Genomic DNA, 13675 nt, shown 5'->3' on the forward strand with positions numbered 1-13675 from the left:
GGTGTTTGGGGAATATAGCTTTTCCTTCTTCAACTTGTATTTTTTCTGAGAAAATCAAGCCCTGCACGAGAAGGGGAACTAACTATAGAAAACTGGCCACCTGTATTTAGAAAAAATAATACATTTGTTTTATTATCAACTAAACAAAGAGAAACAGAAAGAGAAAATAAATCATTACAGTAGTATACAACTTAGATTTCCAAAGTTAAAGCCATACTATTTATTTCTATATCTCTTTATTAGATATAATTCACATACCATAGAAATCACCCATTTAAAGTATACACTTCGATGGCTTTAGTATATCCAGAGATATGTACACCATCACCATAACCTAAATTTAGGACATTTTCATCACCCCAAAAGAAATCCTGTACTCATTAGCAATTACTCCCTATTTCCCCCAACTCCATATCTCTACAGCCCTTGTTCATTGTTGTTCAATCACTTAGTTGCGTCTGAGTTTGCCACCCCGTGGACTGCAGCACGCCAGGCTTCCGTGTCCTTCACTATCTCTTGGAGTTTGTTCAAACTCATGGCCACTGAGTCAGTGATGCCATCCAACCATCACATCCTGTGTTGCCCCCTTCTCCTTCCCCCCTCAATCTTCCCCAGCATCAGGGTCTTTTCCAATGAGTCAGCTCTTTGGATCAGGTGGCCAAAGTATGGAGCTTCAGCCTCAGCATCAGTCCTTCCAGTGAATATTCAGGACTGATTTCCTTTAGGATTGACTGGTTGGATCTCCTTGCAGTCCAAGGGACTCTCAAGTTCCAACACCACAGTTCAAAAAAAAACACAATAATTTGGCACTTAGCCTTTTTGTGTTCCAATTCTCATATCCATACATAACTACTGGAAAAACCATAGCTTTGACCATATGGACCTTTGTTGGCAGAGTAATGCCTGCTTTTTAATATGGTATCTAGTTTGGTCATAGCTTTTCTCCCAAGGACCAAGGGCTTTTTCATTTAAGCTTTTCTTCCAAGGAGCAAGGGCCTGTAGTTCTACAGCCTTCAGTCCAGTTCAGCTCAGTCGCTCAGTCGTGTCCTACTCTTGTGACCTCATGAATCGCAGCACACCAGGCCTCCCTGTCCATCACCATCTCCCGGAGTTCACTCAGACTCACGTCCATCGAGTCGGTGATGCCATCCAGCCATCTCATCCTCGGTCGTCCCCTTCTCCTCCTGCTCCCAATCCCTCCCAGCATCAGAGTCTTTTCCAATGAGTCACCTCTTCGCTTGAGGTGGCCAAAGTACAGCCTTAGGCAACCAGTAATCCATACTTTGTCTATACTTAAGCTTGACAATAGTAGTGATTTCATATTAATGAAATCAATATGTGGCTTTTTGTGTGTGACTGGATTCTTTCATTTGGTATAATGTTCTTAAGTTTCATCCATATTGTAACTTGTCATTATGTCGTTGTTTTTAAATCACAGGATAATATCCCATTGTTTGGATCTCATACTTTATTTATCCATATGTCAGTTTGAGGTAGTCCCAGTTTTTCACTAACATGGATAATGTCACAGTGAACTGTACAAGGGTTTGTGTTTTCACAAATGGAAAACATGGGCTAGGTGTTTTCCTTTCTAGGAATATGTTTATCCTTGACAAACTGCCAAACTGTTTCCCTGAATGTCCATACCATACTACAGTCCACCAATAAATTATGAGGGTTCCCATTTGTCTACATCCTTGTCAATACTTGCTATTTTCTGTCTTTTTATAGCCATCCTACTGAGGGTGAAGTGGTATCTCACTATAGCTTTGATTTGTGCTTATCAAATGACTTGTGATATTAAAACTTTTTTCATTTCCTTTTGCCACTTATATACCTTTTTTGGAGAAAAGTCTATTCAAATCCTTTGCCCATTATATGACTTGTCTTTTATTATTATTTTTAAAAATACTTTTTCAGAGTGAGTGAAGTAAGCCAGAAAGAAAAACACCAATACAGTATACTAATGCATATATATGGGATTTAGAAAGATGGTAACAATAATCCTGTATTGTGAGACAGCAAAAGAGACACAGATGTATAGAACAGTCTTTTGGACTCTGTGGGAGAAGGCAAGGGTGAGAAGATTTGAGAGAATAGCACTGAAACATGTATATTATCATATGCGAAACAGATCGCCACTCCAAGTTCGATGCATGAGACAGGGTGCCCAGGGCTGGTGCCCTGGAATGACCCTGAGGGGTGGGATGAGGAGGGAGGTGATAGGGGGATTCAGGATGGGAAACACATGTACACCTGTGGTGGATTCATGTTGATGTATGGCAAAAACCAATACAATATTGCAAAGTAAAATAAACAGAAAAAAAATACTTTTTCATTATTTATTTTTTAATTTTTTTAAGTTGGATTTTCACTTTTGTTGATCATTTTCAGTGCAACTTTTTTCATGATGTAGTTCAATTTACCTATTATTGTTTTGGTTGCTTATGCTTTTGGTATAGTAAGAAACTATTTCCTAAAGCTATATCATCAAGAATTATTCCTATATTTTCTTCTAAAAGTCTTATTGTTTTACCTCTTCAATTTTTGTCTATAATCCATTTTGAGTAAATTTTTGCATATGATATAAGAAAGTAGTTGAGCTTCTTTTTCATGGGCATATACAGTTGTCCCAAAACCATTTTTTGAAAAGACTATTTCCTTCCGATAAATTGCCGTAGTACCCTTGTTGAAAATCAGTTGACCATAAATGTAAGAGCTTATTTTCAGAGCAGCCTTGATTTCATTCCATTGATTTATGTTTAACCTAATGTAATTATCATGCTCTCTTATTACTGCAGATTTGTAGTAAGTTTTGAAATTGAGAGTGTGAGTCTTCCAGCTTTGTTCTTGTACATGATTTGGATATTCTGGATCCTTTCCATTCCCATATGAATTTTATGATCAAAGGGCTTTCTGCAAAAAAGGACATTGGTATTTTGATAAGGATCATATTGAATCTGCAGATAAATTTGGAAAATATTGCTATCTTAACAAGATCAATCTTCTGATCCATGTAGATGAGATTTTTTTTGGTGGGGGGGGGGTCTTTTAAAATGTCTTTCAACAATGTATTCAATATACAAGTACTGTATTTCTCTTGTTAAGTTTATTCCTAAGTGTATTATTCTTTTTCATGTTATTCTAAATGGAATTGTTTTCTTAATTTCTTTTTCAAAATTGCTAGTACATAGATACACAGATAATTTTTATACGTTGATCTTATATCCTAAAACTTTCTGACTTTGTCAGTTTATGTAGTTCTTTTGTAATTTACTAGGATATATAAGATCATGTCATCTGTAAATAAAGACAGTTTACTTCTTCTTTTCCAATGTCATCCCTTTGATTTATTTTTCTTGTCCAAATGCCCTAGTCAAAAGCTCTGATATAATGCTGAGTGGAAGTGGCAAGAGCAGATATTCTTGTCTTGTACCTGATCTTAGAGCAAAAGAATCTAGTCTTTCACCATTAAGTATAATAGTAGCTGAGGGTTTTTCATAGATGACCTTTATCAAGTTGAAGAAGCTTCTATCTATTCCAAGTTTGATCAGTAGTCTTATCATGAAAGATATTGGATTTTGTCAAATGCTTCTGCATCTAAGTTTTTCTCTCTTTTATTCTATTAGCATAGTTTACTACATTGATTACATTATTTCAATAAATTCCACTCGGCTGTGGTATATAATCTTTTTATATGTTTCTGGGTTTGGCTTAGTAGTTTTTTGTTTTTTTGTTTGTTTGTTTTTGAGGATTTTTGTGTCTATAGTCACATGAGATACTGGTCTGTAGTTTCTTTTTTGTACTATTTGTCTGATTTTGATTTTTTATCATAAAATAAGTTGAGATGTATTCATTCCCCTTTAATTTTTTGAAGTCCTCTGTAAAAGATTGTATCCACTCTTCTTTTGATAGAATTCACCAATGAAGCCATCTGAGCCTGAGCTTTTCTTTATGTGAAGTTTTTATTAGGTTGGTAGAAAAGTAATTGTGGTTTTACATTGTAGAAATTTGCTGTTTGATATTAGGATACATTCTTAAATATGGTTCTGTTATACATCTTTTTAATACACACTCCTTGTTCTATGTTTTTTGCCAGTGACTTATTACTTGTTGTTCATTTTATGTTTATTTTAGACTATAAAAATGATGTTAGACAAAAAGCAAATTTGAGCAATTCTTTTTTATTCCAGTTCAAAATGGGTCATAAAGACAACTTGCAACATCATAACCCCTTTGGCCCAGGAACTACTAACAGATATACAGTGCAGCACTGGTTCAAGAAGTTTTGCAAAGGAGATGAGAGACTTGAAGATGAGGAGCTCAGTGGCCAGCCATCAGAAGTTGACAGCGACCAACTGAGAGCAATCATCAAAGCAGCTCCTCTTACAACTATGCACAAAGTTGCCAAAGAACTCAGGGTTGACCATTCTATGATCATTCAGCATTTGAAGCAAATTGGAAAGGTGAAAACGCAGAATGTCCTAAGCACTTCACAAAACCAAACTTGTACTGAAAAATGGCCGTGGTCACTGTTTGTTGGTCAGCTGTTGGTCTGATCCACAACAGCTTTCTGAATCCCAGCAAAACCACCACGTCTGAGAAGTATGCTCAGCAAGTTGACGAGACGCCCTGAGAACTGCAGCACCTGCAGCCATCACTGGCCAACAGAAGTGGCCCAGTTCTTCTCCACAGCAGCACCTGACCACACAGGACACAACCAATGGTTCAAAAGCTGAACAAATTGGGCTACAACGTTTTGCCTCGTCCACCACATTCACCTGACCTCTCACAAACCAATTACCACTTCTTCAAGCATCTTGATAACTTTTTGTAGACAGCATATTAAAAAGCAGAGACATTACTTTGCCAACAAAGGTCCAGCTAGTCAAAGCAGTGGTTTTTCCAGTAGTCATGTATGGATGTGAGAGTTGGACCATAAAGAAAGCTGAGTGCCAAAGAATTGATGCTTTTGAACTGTGGTGCTGGAGAAGACTCTTGAGAGTCCCTTGGACTGCAAGGAGATCCTATCAGTCCATCCTAAAGAAAATCAGTCCTGAATATTCTTTGAACGGACTGATGCTGAAGCTGAATCTCCAATACTTTGGCCACTTGATGCAAAGAACTGACTCATTAGAAAAGACAGTGGTGCTGGGAAAGAGTGAAGGCTGGAGGAGAAGGGAATGACAGAGGATAAGATTGGATGGCATCACTGACTCGATGGCCATGAGTTTGAGCAAGCTCCAAGAGTTGGTAATGGACAGGGAAGCCTGGCGTGCTGCAGTCCCCTGGGGTCGCAAAGCGTCAGATACGACTGAGCAACTGAACTAAACTGATCTCACCTAATGTATTTTCCTCTTCACTTATGAAGAAAAATTTCCTGGCCAAAAGAAAATATGATGCGGACTTAGGTTTTACTGAGGAGTCTTTCCATTTCATTCTACTTGGTCTTGTTCATTTTCAGTACAACATTAAGCAATTAATTGATCAGAAATTGAAATAAAAGTATCTGACTGGCTACCTATAGCTACCTTATGCCCTTTCCATTCCTATTAAATCTACTAGGCAAACTTCTTTCGGTGGGAATTCTCAAGCCAATTTCCCTCCATTTTGAAAGAAAATATTTTGACCCATTCCAGAAAACAAAAATGAATCTTGCATGGAAAGCCTCAGGAGCAATTTGAGAGAAAGAATCCAAGGTCCTTCTTCACAAGATCAGAGACAGCAAATATTTGCACAAAGTGATTACTCTCAACTGCAGTACTTACCAGCTCAATCTCTATCCCAACTGTGCCATTAAATACTCGCCCTCAATGGAAAGCAGTGCCATGACCTCAAGTACTACACTTGTCACCCCATAAGACAATTAGCTTCTATTTCCTCTCTTGCCATGTAAGAGGGCATTCCGTCTGCTCCTGGGACATGGATGCCTTGCCTTGTTCTGATCATATGCCCTCTGTACATATACTCTGTGACTGCCCCAGAATCAGCATTACCTGCAAATTTATTAGAAATGCGTAATCTCAGCTCAACTCAGATCTACTGAATCTGAATTTGTATTTTTATTTAACAAAATTATATTTTTATTTAACAGAATTACCTGGTGATTCCCATGCACCTTAAAAGCTGAGAGGAAATGTTCTAAAGCAGTGGTTTCCAAACTTTAGTGTGCACCAGAATCCTCTAGTGGGCAACAAAAATTGTGGGCTCCTTTCCCAGGGTTCCTGATTCAGTGGGTCTTTAATGGAGCTTGAGAATTTGCCTTAAAAAGATTCCAGGTGATGTTGGTTCTGTTGATCTGGGAACCCTACTTTGAGAAACACTTCCGCAGAGGTCTCCCACACCACCAATGCCTAGACCTGTAGAGGAGGCTTCAGAATCTAAAATGATATGATCTGCCGCTGATTATAAACAACTCATAATATGATTGGCACTGCTTCCTTGTTTTTTATGCTTTGCCACATTCTCCTGCCATCTGCTGGAAATCTGTTGGTCAGGTTTTCCTCTGCCATCTCCCAGTTTGCATCACCCCATCCTGCCCTCCCTCACCTCCATGCTGTAACAGAGCAGGGTCTGCCAAGTTCTGTCTGACCTGATGCTGATGGGAGAGACTTCTTTCCTGACCTTCCTTGGGTCACCTCCCAGTGAGTGAGCCCCAAGACAGTGCATTGCTGCCCTCCCATCCTGGCTCTGCCATTTGCCACTTTCCTCCATGTGGAGTCATTTTAAAATCCTGAGGAGGAAGTCAGCTCAGGCTCTGCAGCCATGTACCTCTAAACTTCATGCACCTCACTCCCCGTTTTTCTCTTTAAAATAATCAGTTGTACTGTTTTCAAGAGATTTCTATCTCTGGCCCTGGGAAAGCTTTAACACAATTTTGGTAATTACAAGTTTGACAGAAAGGACCCACAGCTAAAGTTGGACATTACTGGGAATGCTGACTGGCATGGCTTTAGACTCTGGGATAGAGCAGGGCTGGAGAGTCAGTGTGGTCTGCTCCCTACAGGCAAGGAGATTTGGAAAGTGTGCCTGCTTCCCTGAGGAAGAACCTAACACCCTCAAATCCATTGGAAAAGTGGTCTTGTCATGTGCATGCTTTTGGGCCAATTTTTCAAGCTACAGCTTAAATCCATCAAAAATGTTTAGCTAAAAAAACATTCAAAGTGTGGTTTATAGGAGTCCTACTTCAGCCTCATTCAGCAATGGACTAAGGCTGAGAGAGTCTAAAGAGCACTTCCAAATCTATTTTTTAGAGCAATTTCTTCTTCCAAGGCAAAGAAGACTATTTTCTTTATATAAAAGCAACACCCCTTTACCCATGCCCCCAAAAGCAGTTTCATGTAAAGCTCTCCCATTTGTCTGAATGAGAAAAACATCTTTAATACCATAGTACAAATGTGATTTCCTCACTGGTGAATATGACATTTCTGTGGGTTCACAAAAAACAAAACTCCTTTTCCTTTTGGCTGAAAACTGCTTATGAAAAGGAAAGGCGGTTTGGGGTTTGGGTGCTTTCTTTCCCAAGCAGGACACGAGTTGTAGTTGTTTTTGCTTTGTTTTGTTTTGTTTTGTTTTGTTTTTTCCCGGTGGTGAGAAACCACCTCTGTGTTACACACAGTCAATTTTCACCTGCAGCTGGTTTCACACTAGATTTCCCATCTGGATGATGAAACCATAGTTTACCTGGTGAACTGGTAACATGTTCTTCTGGACCAAACTTTCCAGCACCTATAAAACTGTCATTCTCAGAGGCATTTTCCCCAAATCAGGAACCACATGGACCTTTTGCAAAGAAACGAAGTGAAAAATCACTCAAATCTTCAGTCAAAATAAAAGCAAATCATGGCTTCTTGGGGCCCAATTGTCCCTGGTGGTTGTGCTTCATAGGCTTTTCTCCCCACTAGGATAGCACTTTGTCTCCGCCACCTCACCCAATGCTTAAGAAATCCACAGCTAAGAGGAAGGGCAGTGAGTACTGTACTTATCAGGACAAATGGTCCTTTACAGATTATGGATTTAGCAGACATTTCATGTCTCTTACACTGGATTTTTGTTTTCTGGGTTTTGGTAAATTCCTTTTCACCTTCATTCATTGAGATGTCGAAGGGTAGGAGGGACCCTGACATCCGTGAAATGCTCTCAACACTCCACTTTTGAGAATGAGGCTGCTTCCTGGGTGTTGCCATCTTATGGTGAGGTAGGACCAAAAGTAGTGAAGTGGGGCAGGAAGTCAGTGGCCTGGACCTGTGGGCATGTCAGAATCTGGTGCACTTGTGACCTGATATCTCTCCGGAGTCAGTTTTACCCTCCAAAACGAGGAAAGCACAGTGGAGTTGCTTCTAAGATGGCAAGAGAGTCAGGTTACAAATTCTGAACTTAGGTAAAACAGATGTACAATCAAGTTTGCACTTGAAAATCTCCAGCTTGGAGCAGCTGTTTCTTTGAGCTTACATTCAGTTCAGTTCAGCCACTCAGTCGTGTCCGACTTTTTGCGACCCCGTGAACCGCATCACGCCAGGCCTCCCTGTCCATCACCAACTCCCAGGGTCCACCTAAACCCATGTCCATTGAGTTGGTGATGCCATCCAACCATCTCATACTCCGTCATCCCCTTCTCCTCCTGCCCTCAATCTTTCCCAACATCAGGGTCTTTTCAAATGAGTCAGCTCTTCGCATCAGGTGGCCAAAGTATTAGAGTTTCAGCTTCAGCATCAGTACTTCCAATGAACACCCAGGACTGTTCTCCTTTAGATTGGACTGGTTGGATCTCCTTGCAGTCCAAAGGACTCTCAAGAGTCTTCTCCAACACCACAGTTCAAACTCATCAGTTCTTCCGTGCTCATCTTTCTTCACAGTCCAACTCTCACATCCATACATAACCACTGGAAAAATGATAGCCTTGATTAGACGGACCTTTGTAGACAAAATAATGTCTCTGCTTTTGAATATGCTATTTGATTGGTCATAAATTTCCTTCCAAGGAGTAAGCATCTTTTAATTTCATGGCTGCAATCACCAGTGCACAAAAAACTCATTGCTCCAGAGATACAAGGCGATTTAGGAGCTGTCTATCAGGAACTTAAGATAAGAATCAAATATATATTTGTAATATCATAATATGACAGGAAATTTACAAAATAAATTACAATGAATCCATGCAATGGAATGCAAGTACTGACATTAAAAATTAATATTGCAGAAGGCCATTTATTGCCATGGGGAAAAGGTCACGATTACAGAATGAAGAGTATGCTGTCTAGCATACAGCTGGACCTCGACATCCATGGATGTGTTCCACATCTGCAGATTCAGCCAAATATGGATGTTATAGATCTGGGGGAAAAACCCAGAGAGTTCCAAAAAGCAAATTTTGAATTTGCCATGCACTAGCAACTATATACATAGCATTTACAACTATTCATGCAGCAGTTACAATGTATTAGCCATTATAAGTAATCCAGAGATGACTTAAAGTGCAGTGGAGCATGTGTGTAGGTTATACACTGATCTATGCCATTTTATATAAAGGACCTGGAACCAATCCCCAAAGGATGCAAAGGGATAAATTTTTCAAAAGTAGTTATGGTGTGTGTGTGCATGCCAAAAAAAAAAAAAAGTCTAGATAGGTTACCCCCCGCCCTGGGGAGAAGGCAATGGCACCCCACTTCAGTACTCTTGCCTGGAAATTCCCATGGATGGAGGAGCCTGGTAGGCTGCAGTCCATGGGGTCGCTAAGTGTCGGACACGACTGAAGCGACTTAGCAGCAGCAGCAGCAGCAGGTTACCCCCAGAAAACTATTTTTGTTTGGTTGTTTGTCCTTTTCTGTATTTCTCAAATTTCCTACATAGAGGGTATGTTAGCTTTGAAATTGAGGGAGAAGCATTATTAAACAGTAAAACCAATCATTTTAGTTGCATAAATCTTTAGGTACATTTGTGCAAGTGAAAGAAGAGGATAAAAACATTTTGCCCACCATCCAATTCTATAAAGATTAACCTGCTGTGGTTGCTGACCAACAGCGCACTCAGTGCTTTGGACAGAAGAGATAAGGAGACAACAGGATGTTCTGTGCTTTAGACAACAGGCCCCTTAGAGAATTAGATGTACCTCTTGAGCCTGGCCTCCCCCACATTGAAGGAGTCTTTCCCTTCAAACTTCTTTACACAGGTTAGATTTTCCTCTTGCAAAAGAACATATTAAAGTTTCCATACTACTAATATACTTATTTTCATTTTACATCTTTGTTATTTGGTAAGGTAAACTCTGCATGTAAAAAATGAAAGACTAAACCATTTGAAAATTCTGTAAGAATGTAAAATTATGTACTATTTGTGCTTGTGGGTGTGTGTAGAATTGGAGAGTGGTGGTTGCAAGGAAGCTGACTTATTGGACAAGCGACTGTCTGTCCTCACTGCTAATGGGCCACCCACTGCTTAGTTCAGTATTAGTGGCAGTTGCTCAGTGGTATCCAATTCTTTGCAACCCCATGGACTGTAGCCCGCCTCTCTCCATGGGATTTTCCAGTCAAGAATACTGGAGTAGGTTGCCATTTCCTTCTCCAGGGGATCTTCCTGATCCAGGTATCAAACCTGGGTCTCTTGCATTGCAGGCAGATTCTTTACTGTTTGGGCCACCAGGGAAGCCTCTATTTAATGATAATCTAAGTATAAAAGTCATGATTTATATGTGTATATATATATATATATGAACTGAGGAAGTACAAAACCCCATAAGCATCTAGTTTGAATTTTTAATAGCTCTTTTAAAAAAAACTTGTAATATTTGTTATTTGTACTTAAAAAAATAGTTTTAGCAAAATAAGGTGGGCTTTTTTCATTTTTTTTTAATTCAAGGATAATTGCTTTACAGAATTTTGTTGTTTTCTGTCAAACCTCAACATGAATCAGCCATAGGTGTACATATATCCTCTCCTTTTTGAACCTCCCTCCCATGTCCCTCCCCTTCCCACCCCTCTAGGCTGATACAGAGCCCCTGTTTGAGTTTCCTGAGCCATATAGCAAATTCTCGATGGCTATCTATTTTACATATGGTAATGTAAGCTTCCATGTTACACTTTTCATACATCTCACTCTCTCCTCCCCTCTCCCCATGTCCATAAGTCTATTCTCTATGTCAGTTTCTCCACTATTGCCCTGTAAATAAATTCTTCAGTACCATTTTTCTAGAGTCTGTATATGTGTATTAAAATACGGTATTTATCTTTCTCTTTCTGACTTACTTCACTCTTTATAGTAGGTTTTAGATCCATGTACCTCATTAGAACTGACTCAAATGTGTGCCTTTTTATGGCTGAGTAACAAGGCTATGGTTTTTCCAGTGGTCATATATGGATGTGAAAGTTGGGCTGTGAAGAAAGCTGAGCACTGAAGAATTGATGCTTTTCAACTGTGGTGTTGGAGAAGACTCTTGAGAGTCCCTTGGACTGCAAGGAGATCCAACCAGTCCATCCTAAAAGAGATCAGTCCTGGGTATTCATTGGAAGGACTAATGCTGAGGCTGAAACCAATACTTTGGCCACCTCATGCAAAGAGTTGACTCATTGGAAAAGATCCTGATGCTGGGAGGGATTGGGGGCAGGAGGAGAAGGGGGCAACAGGGGATGAGATGGTTGGATGGGATCACCAACTCAATGGACATGAGTCTGGGTAAACTCCGGGAGTTGGTGATGGACAGGGAAGACTTGCGTGCTGCGATTCATGGGGTCGCAAAGAGTCGGACATGACTGAGTGACTGAACTGAACTGAACTGCATATTCCATTGTGTATATGTACCACAACTTCTTTATCTATTCATCTGTTGATGGACATCTAGGTTGCTTCCATGTTCTAGCTATTGGAAATAGTGCTACAATGAACAACAGAATATATGTTTCTTTTTCAATTTTGGTTTCCTCAAGGTATATGTCTAGGAGTGGAACTGCTGGGTCATATAATGGTTTTATTCCTAGTTTTTTAAGGAATCTCCATACAGGTGGGTTTTCATATTCAGTGAAACCTAGAATGCCCACTTTCACTGCTACTATTCAACATAGTTCTGGGAGTTTTGGCCACAGCAATCAGAGCAGAAAATAAATAAAAGGAATCCAAATTGGAAAAGAAGAAGTAAAACTCTCACTGTTTGCAGATGACATGATCCTCTACATAGAAAACCCTAGCGACTCCACCAGAAAATTACTAGAGCTAATCAATGAATATAGTAAAGTCGCAGGATATAAAATCAACACACAGAAATCGCTTTTTTTGTTTTTTCTTTTTAGAAATCATCATGATCCTTTCTCCAAGGAAGAAAATCTGTAGTATGGCCTTCTAAATGTTTGTTTATTTGCTCGCTTTTTATTTTTAATTGGAAAATAACCGCTTCACAGTGTTGTGTTGATTTCTGCTGTACAACATGAATCAGCTATTAGTATACAACATATCCCTCCCTCTTGAGACTCAAATCCCACTCCTGCCCTAAATGTTTCTTAGATGAAGTCGAATTCCAGAATTTTCATATTAAATTTCATGTTTTGATCTGTCCAGATTCCTTAGCTGGTTCAAAGAAACACTTCACTTCTGGCAATTTTGTCTCTCAAGATTTTGCAGTGTTCACGGATGAATGATTTCAAGTGCATTTTATCTTTAAAAGAAGCATTTTGAAGATGAATCTTTTAAATATATATTAAATCTCTTTTTGTCTCAACCAAAAGCTTGTACATTTCCAAGGAATAGCAATTTCAATCCGATGGAATATTGTGGAAATTTTTCTCAAAGCTTATTGCAGTTATTTTCATCCATTCTTGCCATTTAAAGTCTCATTAAATTCAAAGGTAGCTACGAACTCCCACTTATTAGAGTACCATGATGGTTCCTAGGGTTGGTGCTGAGAAGCAACCAGCAGATCCAAGGCAGTGGGACTTCATAATTCTACCCCGCCCCCTACTACACAAAGTTGTACCTTTCTAGGTAAAACACGCCTAGTCTGTCACTGTCCAGGTTGATTCCACATGGACTTAGAAAAGACAGTGCTCATGTGTAAATGCGATGTAAAATATGAAAGCAATTAAACACTATATCTTGGTTTTAAATTCTTGTGCTGAAACAAAAGCAACACCCCATCTCACTAGTGAACTTACCTGTTTTTTTTTTCCTTCCCTAAAATGCAAAATAAAAACTGCTGAAGAGAGGAAGTTAGGAAGTAGAACTAGTAGGTAACTGTCTTTGTAGTATGAGTTAAGAGAATCTCTAAATTTTCCCAAGCCAGAATATCTTCTGAACTAGAGGAGCTTCATCTAGGTTAGATGCTGCCAGAACCCAGGTATCTACTAGCCCCTTATTTGGGAAGATGGGTACAGGGAGTGAGAGAAGACAACACATTCTAGGAGAACAGAAGTTTTTCGTTTCTTTTGAAATAGTTTATATATATATATATACATACACACACACACATAGCATTATAAAATAACAAATGCCAATTACATATTTAAACATAAATAAATATTGAGAATATACAAAAAATTATGAAAAATCTCACTACTTTAACAGAAGTAAAATGAATATCTTGGGATGTCTTTCACATTATTCTATAGCCATCTGTCCATCTATCCATCTGATTTCACTTGCTTCACTAAAATCAGATATGAACACAGTTGTATGTCTTTTATCTTTTAAATTA

The sequence above is a fragment of the Ovis aries genome, chromosome 17 (genome assembly GCF_016772045.2).
Source record: "Ovis aries strain OAR_USU_Benz2616 breed Rambouillet chromosome 17, ARS-UI_Ramb_v3.0, whole genome shotgun sequence".
NCBI classification, from domain to species: domain Eukaryota; kingdom Metazoa; phylum Chordata; class Mammalia; order Artiodactyla; family Bovidae; genus Ovis; species Ovis aries.